Here is a 10320-nt window from a genome sequence, read left to right on the forward strand (position 1 = left end):
GGCCCTGGGGGATCATCAGAAGGGAGGCCAGCCAGGGGTCAGGTCTGAGGGGTCGGGGAGAGAGAGCAGGGGGAGGACGGGCCTGCTGCAGCCAGCTGTACTGCACAGAGAGTCATGGAAACTCCCAAACACAGGCACAGGAAAGCTGGCTCTAGGGCTGGGGCAGACCCTATGGGAGATACAGTAGGCTGGGGTAGGTCTCCTCGGTCCTCACCCTGTAGATTGGGCTGAGGAAAACACAGACTCCTCCACAGAGATGAGCTCAATGTTTTGACAGGGGAAAGAAGGGGGGACAAGGGATGACACATATCTCAGCTTCCCGGGTGTGCTCGTCATTGTGAGATAATCCAAATAAACCCTCATCAGTCAGGTAACAGGTTATGTTATGACTGAGTGATTACGAGAGACCATATAGAGTGGTGGTGATGAGTGTGCATTAGTCAACCTCTACAGCAGCAGAACCAACTTGACTCACTGTATCCGGGCTACGTCCCCAGACTGAAGAACCTGACAGACTCTATTCATTGATTTATTTTTCTGTTGAATCGCTGTTCTACATGCAAATGTCCTTCACCACTGTGCTCCCAACCAGAAGAATCCAGAAGACGGCTTCATTATTGCAGTGAGTGATGTGATCAACTGGGTGGCAACACTGGCACCACTGGTAGGCTTTACATCATCTTCCTGGCACAAGGCAATGCCAAGCACAACCACTGACAACTGGCCAATCGATGGAAGAGTTGGCATGGTTCTGAAGTGTAGCACAGGCAGCAGACAAGAACAGGAGAGCAAACTAACGGAAAGGACAAACAGAATTATAGGATGACGTCATCAGCAATTTCAGTCATTGTGACACAAAGATCTTAAAACACAACCGAACAGTTCAACTGCAGAACCTTTCCAAGTTGTCTCCCTGTCAGTTATCATTAGTCATTCCTGGATCCACCTCCTCCCAGAGGACCAGGCAAGGCCAAGTCACAGAGCTGTTCCAAAAGCACACCCTTGTTTCTCGGAAACTCCATTACAGAGTGAGTTGCGCCCAAGGTATGTGATGGAGGTGGTGTTGGGGACTGATGATGGAGACTGTCCAGATATTACTGTGTATGACTCTGTGTGCTCTTCCATTCAGGGGAACAGTCTACATGAGTTTACCGCTGTGATACACCATGAGGATCCGCAGTCCCTAGGGCAGGGTTTCCCAACTGGCGGCCCATGGGCCGAATTTGGACCTTGTGTGATTTTATTTGACCCCCCCCCAAGTTTACTAAGCAAAAATGTAGTTTTTGCTGTTGGACATAAAATACTGTAAAAACACCAGCAAATCAGGTCCAAGTGATCTTCATTATGGAAATCTGTTCCAAAGTAGTCTCACGTACAGTAGAGAGTAATTACAGTCCCTCTGAAATTATTGGGACAGTGAAGCATTTTTCCTTCTTTGAATCTGTACTCCAGCACTTTGGATTTGAAATGATACAATGACTATAAGGTTCAAGTGCAGACTGTCAGCTTTAATTTGAGGGTATTTTTTATCCATATCAGGTAAACAATTATAATAGCACTTTTTGTACACAGTCCTCCCATTTTAGGAGACCAAAAGTATCGGGACAAATTCACTTATATGTGTATTAAAGTAGTCAAAAGTTTAGTATTTGCTCCCATATTCCTAGCATGCAATGACTACATCAAGCTTGTGACTCTAAAAACTTGCTCGATGCATTTGCAGTTAGTTTTGGTTGTGTTTCAGATTATTTTGCGTCCAATAGAAATGAATGGTAAATAATGGATTGTGTCATTTTGTAGTCACTTTTATTGTAAATAAGAATAGAATATGTTTCTAAACACTTCTACATTAATGTTGTATCTACCATGATTACGGATAGTCCTGAATGTATTGTGAATAATGATGAGTGAGAAAGTTACAGATGCACAAATATCATACCCCTACAAAAATACTAACCTCCCATATTATTGTAATGGTGAGAGGTTAGCATGTCTTAGGGGTATGATATTTCTGCGTCTGGAACTTTCTCACTCAACTTGTTCACAATAGTGACACTCATTGTCTTTGTATCACTTTTGTTTGGGCTTCTTCCGGTCAATTTGCAGTCTACAAATGATTTGTAATTATGTTACGGCCCCCTGACCATCCACTCAAGAAAAAAATTGTCCCGTGACTGAACCTAGTTGATGATCCCTACACTAGGGGCTGAAGGCTTGCTGGGCCAAAGATAGCAGGCCGCCCTATTTAAAAAATGTGCTCTCAACTGTAACAGTCCTGGGATAGTAACTATAATTGTCCCTCTCCAATCCTTGTGTCTGTCTGGCCATTCAGTCTTTTAAAGAGATAGTGTGTGTAGTAAGCCAACACTATGGACAGTCTGACAGTAGAGACCTGTGCTAATGGGCTCGAACTGAGGAACAAAGATTTCTCTTGGGGATTTTGCAATAATGGAATGGACTTTGTTGGTGCACATGAGAACGCTCACTTCCTAGCAAAAAGGTTGAGGAAAAGTGCTGAATGTGGTATATGTTATTTTTAGTCCTGCACTCAAGATTCCTGTCAAAAAAGAACAAGACTGACAATAGTTCCACAAACTGTCTACTTGACAACCATAAAAAAAATGAAGCCTATATTTCATCTGTTTTGAGTGGCAGGATCTGAATTGGACTAGAGATTCTGACTTGTTGTGTAAACTCTGTGTTATAAGATACTACACAGGTCAGGATCTGAATTGGACTAGAGATTCTGACTTGTTGTGTAAACTCTGTGTTATGAGATACTACACAGGTCAGGATCTGAATTGGACTAGAGATTCTGACTTGTTGTGTAAACTCTGTGTTATGAGATACTACACAGGTCAGGATCTGAATTGGACTAGAGATTCTGACTTGTTGTGTAAACTCTGTGTTATGAGATACTACACAGGTCAGGATCTGAATTGGACTAGAGATTCTGACTTGTTGTGTAAACTCTGTGTTATGAGATACTACACAGGTCAGGATCTGAATTGGACTAGAGATTCTGACTTGTTGTGTAAACTCTGTGTTATGAGATATTACACAGGTCAGGATCTGCACTATCCACATGCCAACAACTATGGAACAATACGTTCCTATGGACCCCTGTTTTTTATCTGTGAAAAAGAAAAACACCCAAGATGAAAATACACAGAGCAGTTCCTCCTCCTTGGAGCTCTGGTCTGCTTGGTGGGAGCACCCACAACATTCTCATAGTCCTGAGAATGACGAGTGCCTCCGGGTAAACCAGTCTCAGACCAGACGCCACCCCATTGAGAACAACAACCAATGGAATCCATAAAAACCCCCAGCAGCAAGGATCATGCCCTAAATATCATCTCATCAGACTAAGCCCTACCTAAAATCAGCTTTAAACAAATAATAACATAAAACAATCTATATTAATCCCTACATTCAGTTAAAGGAAGTTCACATTCTGCCCTGTAGTCATAACAGGAAACATGGGTATTTGAGTTTCTTGGGATTCCTGACTGTGGATCCCAACATAGGCCATGGCTGAGTTTTGATAGATGAGGTGGTAACATGGGGACTAAGAGAGAGAGAGGAGCAGGCAGAATGGCTTGCTGGCAGACAGAGCCTTGGAGACCAGAGGTAGACCTGAAATAGCATTACAGCATTACATCATATCTGACTGAGTTTGTAGTCCTGTCTGTCGGCCGGGTCTAGCCTCTGCAACACAGGCCCTACGTGCCACCTCCAAGATGTAATGGGAGGGTTACAGTTAGCTGCTTCACAGCTGCTTTCCTGGGACTCACATAATCAAGGCCTGAACACTGGCAGGAAACTCACAGACCAAAGCAATGTTCCATTTATTCATACACGGGCAAACTCAAGACACCCGAGGGAGGACGATTGTGAATACAAACAAGTAGCCTCCATGACCACGCCAACTCCTCACACAACACAAAATGGTGGGGGATTGGTTTTGATGAGGCTTTTTCCTTGTGACTGTTGGGAACTGATGTGAAGGTTTGTGTTTTCGCTTGCATGTATAGAAAGGCGTTCAGTGTCTGACAGCATGAGGAAAACATCTTCCTGTTCACAAGTATTCCACATAAAGCGTAATCACCACGGTTCATAGATTGGCAGATTGACGTGACAAATCATTTTTCCTACGTCTGAAAAGAGTGGTCTGTTTTTGCTTATCAACCATTCCTGAAGCCTTGACACAATCTGACACAAACTCCAGACCGACTACAAGCACATCAAAGTTATTGACGGTAGTGGTTGAGCAAGCATCAATGGGGCCCAGATCAAAGAGAGCGCATAGGCAGTAAATTGTTCTTCTCTCACCATTATTCTTCAGTGAAACTATACCTGCCATGCTTGTAAAGCACCATCTATCTGTCTGCCGTGGTGGGAACACTCTTAACTGATCTGCTTGGAACACCCAGCTTATTGTTACGAAAGCTGCTGACCAAGTTGGTAGACATGTTTAACTGCAAGACAAGAGATACCGTTGCTTTGCCTTATATTTTACAACTACAAGCATGCTTCCACAAACTGAGGAATCCTCATTTGAGATGTGGATACACAAACATAACTCAGATTGTTGGGTGTGTGAGTCACGTTGAGAGTTCCGTGTTAGGGCCTCCCGGGTGGCGCAGTGGTTAAGGGTGCTGTACTGCAGCGCCATCTGGGTTCGCGCCCAGGCTCTGTCGTAACCGGTCGCGACCGGGAGGTCCGTGGGGCGACGCACAATTGGCCTAGCGTCGTCCGGGTTAGGGAGGGCTTGGCCGGTAGGGATGTCCTTGTCTCATCGCGCACCAGCGACTCCTGTGGCGGGCTAACCAAAGTTGCCAGGTACACAGTGTTTCCTCTGACACATTGGTGCGGCTGGCTTCCGGGTTGGATGTGTTAAGAAGCAGTGCGGCTTGGTTGGGTTGTGTATCGGAGGACGCATGACTTTCAACCTTCGTCTCTCCCGAGCCCGTACGGGAGTTGTAGCGATGAGACAAGATAGTAGCTACTAAAAACAATTGTATACCACGAAATTGGGGAGAAAAAGGGGTAAAATGTTAAAAAATTTAAAAGAGTTCCGTGTTAGGATTTAGCCCACACTAATGCTACAATTAAACCCAAGCCTTTTCGAATCTTTCGATCTGTTTATGAAAATGTCTTCTCTTCAATAATTACTTTGATTAATACTAACACTATAATTACTAATAAGAGAGCAATAATAATCAGCTATTGCATCAATCCTATGGCATTTCACGCCATAGTCATTACTACATGATTATAATCTCTGGGTCTCACATGACGTAGCAAGGCCTTTTGAAGCCGCAGCAGGCAGCCTGGGGTGATTTAGAGAAGCATGTGCTCAGCACACAGGCACGCACACACACGTGCACACACACACAAAAAGAGAACAAGAGAGAGAGACAGAGAGAGAGAGACAGAGGGAGGGGGAGAGAGAGAGAGACAGAGAGAGAGACAGAGACAGAGAGACAGAGACAGAGAGAGAGACAGAGAGAGGGGGAGAGAGAGAGAGTGAACTGTTCAGAGACTAGGGTAAATACCTGAAGGCCATGGGAGAGAACAATGTAGTTTCATAACAAGACAGGCTGGTCTTTAGACTAGATGTAACATAGTAAACGTATGATATGTTATGTTTTTGTATGATTACATAAGATAGAAGTTACGAAAAGAGGGTGGTTTGTCGGCGGTGGGTAGGTGGGCCCAAAGGTTGCGTGTTGGTAACAAATTTGTAACATATTGTACGTTTTGCAAATTCGTAAAATATTGTACAAAATCGATGATGGACATACACAAATGAATACATACCATACGAAGGGTAACATATCATACTAAATAGAGTGTCTTGGGTAACGTACAGAGTCATACGAAATGCTCTGAGACCCAGTTAAACAAGAAGATCCTTCCAGGAAATATGCAATTGCTTAAGGGGCTGCATCATCTCATTGACTGGACGGAGCAGCAGAGGGCCTGCCATGACACATCCACATCTCTAAGACGGGTCAGCTTTTCAATCAGTCATCATGAGGTGATTAGAACAAACACCTACACAGAACACAACCTCATGGCTGCCTTAGAAGGCCTTAAATATAATAGAGATGCATGCATGCTACCATGCTAGTGTCCTTGCCCCTAAATATGAAAAGAAAAATACCAAAACAAGTCTGGCACAGTCTGGTGGGTTCAGAACAGGACTCCTGAGGGTGAGACCGGTTCAACCCAGTAACCCAAGTGAAAACAACACCACATGGAGAGAGAGTGAGTGAGTGTTGCACACTTAGCAAGACTGACTGATAGATAGACAGATACTGCACCATGACTCATGTGGGCATGACTACAGTCCAGTGTGTCCTCTCAGCAGCTCCCTGCTACACCCACATACCAACCAACCAACACAGGCCTGGCTAGCCCATTCCCACCTGCTCCATTCAATGCCAGCTCCTGAACCCCTAGGTTTTTTCAAGGAATACGCTCTCTCGATTGTACGGCACACAAATGCCACGCACCTTCTTCCACACATGCCTCACACTGTACACACACAGACAACCCCCCCCCCCCCCCCCCCACACCCAGTCTCTTCCTCAGAGAAACATTCCCTGTACCTCCATTCCAGTTGGAACAGTAAGTGAGGATGAACCTGACCCGTCACTACCACACATCACGGTGCATCTGTGTCATGACATCAGCCCTCATGATGATCCTCTGGATGCTATCATGTTTCAGCAGGCCATGTGCTGCCTGCCTGGCCTGCTGCTCCTCTCACTTTGACAAAATAACTCAACACATTTGAATACATCTCTCATTCCTGTTGCAGACAGGGGGCTATAGTGCAGTGTCCATTGATCAGGTAGCACAGTGGAGTCTAAACAGTGGCATTGCATTCATGACATGTATGAAAATGTTAACAAGCAATCAATTACCTAATAATTACTATCAATAGTTCATAACGTAATATTGATAATGGTCGACATGAACAATCGTTGAAGTACAAGGTGAAAGAGTACAGCCATAATAATTGTATTCCAATGATTTTGCTTAGAAAACACCTGAACCCACTTATTCCAGGAGAAACATTATCAGAGGAGATCTGTTACATTCATCACCTGACAAAATACCTCAGGTGTAAGCCTGCGTAATAGCAGTCATATTATGTAGTAATACCTTGCTATGTGCTCCTTTACAGACCGGGCGTGCTACTATGCTACAAATGAACATGCCGGGCTGTCGTAAAGCCTACAGACGCACGCGGAAATGACAAACATTTATAGAATAGAAGCACTGATGACAAGCTGTCATTCACAATCACAAATATGCAAAACGAAAGAAAGGTCTAATATTGTATAGCGATAGACGTAGATCTTTGCAACCTACAGCACAAATGCATGTGAACCAGGAAATTCAAAACAGATTCCAATATCAAATAGTACAATTCGTTCGATACATTCCATTTGGCTCGTGTGAGTAGGCTATCGATCCCGGTGTAGGCTATCGAACATACAACTGTGCGCACACGAGACAGAGGGACAGATCGTTTATTCAGGATCGTCTTCTTAACATTCTATTTCTGATGTTTTCAATCCTATATAGCCTAGCACTCTAAACCCAGCCTATTCATGTAGTATAAAAATAAACTTACCCTTATCAAAATCAAATCCTATGTTTTCCGGTGTAGAGAAAAAAATCTGGTTGTAAAGATTTCAGATCACAGATCCCAGTTACTGAAATGTGATGTGGTGTCACTTCATTCTGAGAAGGAAAAATAATTATTTATTTCGAGTCAAACAAGAGTCCAATTCTATATCCTGGAACTAGCCACAAAACGTTAAGACATTCTCAGATATGTCTATTGGGCTCCTATTTTCACAGGCAGTGTCCAGCGCATTCCCACACCTCAAGGCTCAACAAGGGTAAGTTTTCTTCGGCCGGTAATTCAGTTCCACCGACCGAGAACCCCGCCCTTGTGCATCGGACAAGACTGTCAAACCCACCAGCCAATCGGTTTACATGGGCAGCCACTGCCGCGCTCGGCGCTAACCGGCTGACGGGTGTGACTAAACAAGAAGAGATCAGGTTTAAAAAATATTAAAGAGACAGGATCATAACAAATAATGTATGCTCTCATTTGGCACTTCCCAGACATTGGCCTATCCAGGGAAATCATATGACATGACATCATAGGACATACCTGACCAGCCGTGATCAATAAATAGTTGATCATGTGTCTGTAATTGAAGGTTATTAGCCTACTATGTTATTACACCCCTCTTCATATATTTGTAGGCTACTGATGTTGTTGTTAAAGTAAGGGCATGGTCATTTCAACAGATCTGTTCAATATCTGTTCTTTATATCCCAGTCATAACATCTTTATTTGTAACACATGTTTCAAGCCTGAATCAAACTGGGGGAAAACAATGGTCCTAACATGTTAATGAATAACAGATGTGGACAGAATGACTCTGCATAGACATGCATGGTCCCGTGTCTCAAGGGTCGCTGTTGTGAGAGCAGTCCTGTGATATTATTTCACATCACATCCTTTTAGATAACTGAACATAGAAGCTGACGTAACTCAAACCCCATCCTGTCTGTGTTTGTTGAATTCCATGGACAAGTGGCGAGACACCTCTAAAAATAGATACTTAAATGACTATTTTAGGCAACCTGTCCTATAATAAACTACTGTAGCCTCATGAATTCCCAAGATAATTGTATAGAATAACATCTGCACTGTGTACTGTGTAAGGTTCTAAAATATTCTATCACTTGAGTTTTAGTTAGGCATTGATGGGTATATGAGCAGGGTGTCTGCTGTGAGATAGGTTCCCATCACAGTCAGTTGAAATGAAGATAGAAGAAATTAACTCCACTGCAGACATTTGATAGCTAAGACAAAGATATCACAATAACGTGTGACATTCCATTATTGTCACCTCAGGTACCTGAGATTCCTCCCATACCTGCCCTCTGGGACTTTCCAGCCATGTCTTTGTGATTACTCACTCTACTCTCCAAGCCTCATGTGCCTTCCTTTCCCAACCCACGGACCCTGTTCCCATTCGCCACTCCATTTCCTCCTGAGAGAGACACATGAAAAGCAGAAAAACACACAAGTTTGTTAGACTAAATTGGTCTTGTTCTTTCATATTTTTTACAGCCCTGATTCAAATCAAATCGTATTTGTCAGATGCTCCGAATACAACAGGTGTAGACCTTACAGTGAAATGCTTACTTACAAGTCCTTAACCAACGAAGTAGTTTTAAGAAAAATAAGAGTTAAGAGGGTCAATGCAAATAATCTGGGTACCCATTTGATTAACTGTTCAGCAGTCTTATGGCTTGGTGGTAGAATCTGTTACAAAGCCTTTTGGACCTTGTCACGATCGTTGGAAGCATACTCGGACCAACATGCAGCGTGATCTGGGTTCCACATCTTTTATTAGAAATAAGCGAACCCAACAACAAAACAATAAATACTAAACGATACGTGACGACAATGGAGTGCTAACATGCAACTACACATAAACAATATCCCACAAAACACAGGTGGGAAAAATGACCTAAATATGATGCCCAATTAGAGACAACGATTACCAGCTGCCTCTAATTGGGAATCATACAAAATCACCAACATAGAAAAACAAAACTAGAACCCCACATAGAAATAATAAACTAGACTAACCCCCAGTCACACCCTGACCTACTCTACAATAGAAAATAAGGTCTCTCTATGGTCAGGACGTGACAGTATCCCCCCCCCCCCCCCCTCCCCCTCCGCAAAGGTGCGGACTCCGGCCACATAACCTGAAACCTAAAGGGAGGGTCAGGGAGGGTGTCTAGTGTCGGTGGTGGTTCCGGACCGTGGACCGTCTTAGGAGGTTCCGGACCGTGGACCGTCTCAGGAGGTTCCAGACTGTGAACCGTCGCCGGAAGCTCTGGACTGGGAATCGTCGCCGGAAGCTCTGAACTGGGGAAGCGCACTAGAGGCCTAGTGCATGGAGCCGGCACAGGACATACCGGACTGGGGAGGTGCACTGGAGGTCTGATGCGTGGAGCCGGCACAGGTGGTACCGGACTGGTGACACGCACTTCAGGGCGAGTGCAGGGAGCAGGCACAGGATGTACCGGACTGGGGAGGCGCACTGGAAGCCTAGTGCATGGAGCCGGCACAGGACGTACCGGACTGGGGAGGCGCACTGGAAGCCTAGTGCAGGGAGCCGGCACAGGACGTACCAGACTGGGGAGGCGCACTGGAAGCCTAGTGCATGAAGCCGGCACAGGACGTACTGGGCTGTGGAGGTGTAC

At 44.5% G+C, this 10320-nt stretch overlaps 1 protein-coding gene across 3 annotated transcripts in view; it reads right to left on the reverse strand.

Moving 5' to 3' along the window:
* The window catches only part of LOC109893400 (inactive rhomboid protein 1), a 44062-nt gene extending 36073 nt beyond the window's left edge, over positions 1–7989 (reverse strand). The window contains exon 1 of one of the 3 annotated variants that reach the window (XM_031827410.1): positions 7652–7986. The gene's annotated coding sequence lies outside the window, so the exon portion shown is untranslated. Of the gene's footprint in view, positions 1–7651 lie in introns of all 3 variants that reach the window. The other 2 variants (XM_031827411.1, XM_031827412.1) reach the window with 2 other exon arrangements.
* Between the last annotated feature and the right edge of the window lie 2331 nt (positions 7990–10320).

The sequence above is a fragment of the Oncorhynchus kisutch genome, linkage group LG6 (genome assembly GCF_002021735.2).
Source record: "Oncorhynchus kisutch isolate 150728-3 linkage group LG6, Okis_V2, whole genome shotgun sequence".
Lineage (NCBI taxonomy): Eukaryota > Metazoa > Chordata > Actinopteri > Salmoniformes > Salmonidae > Oncorhynchus > Oncorhynchus kisutch.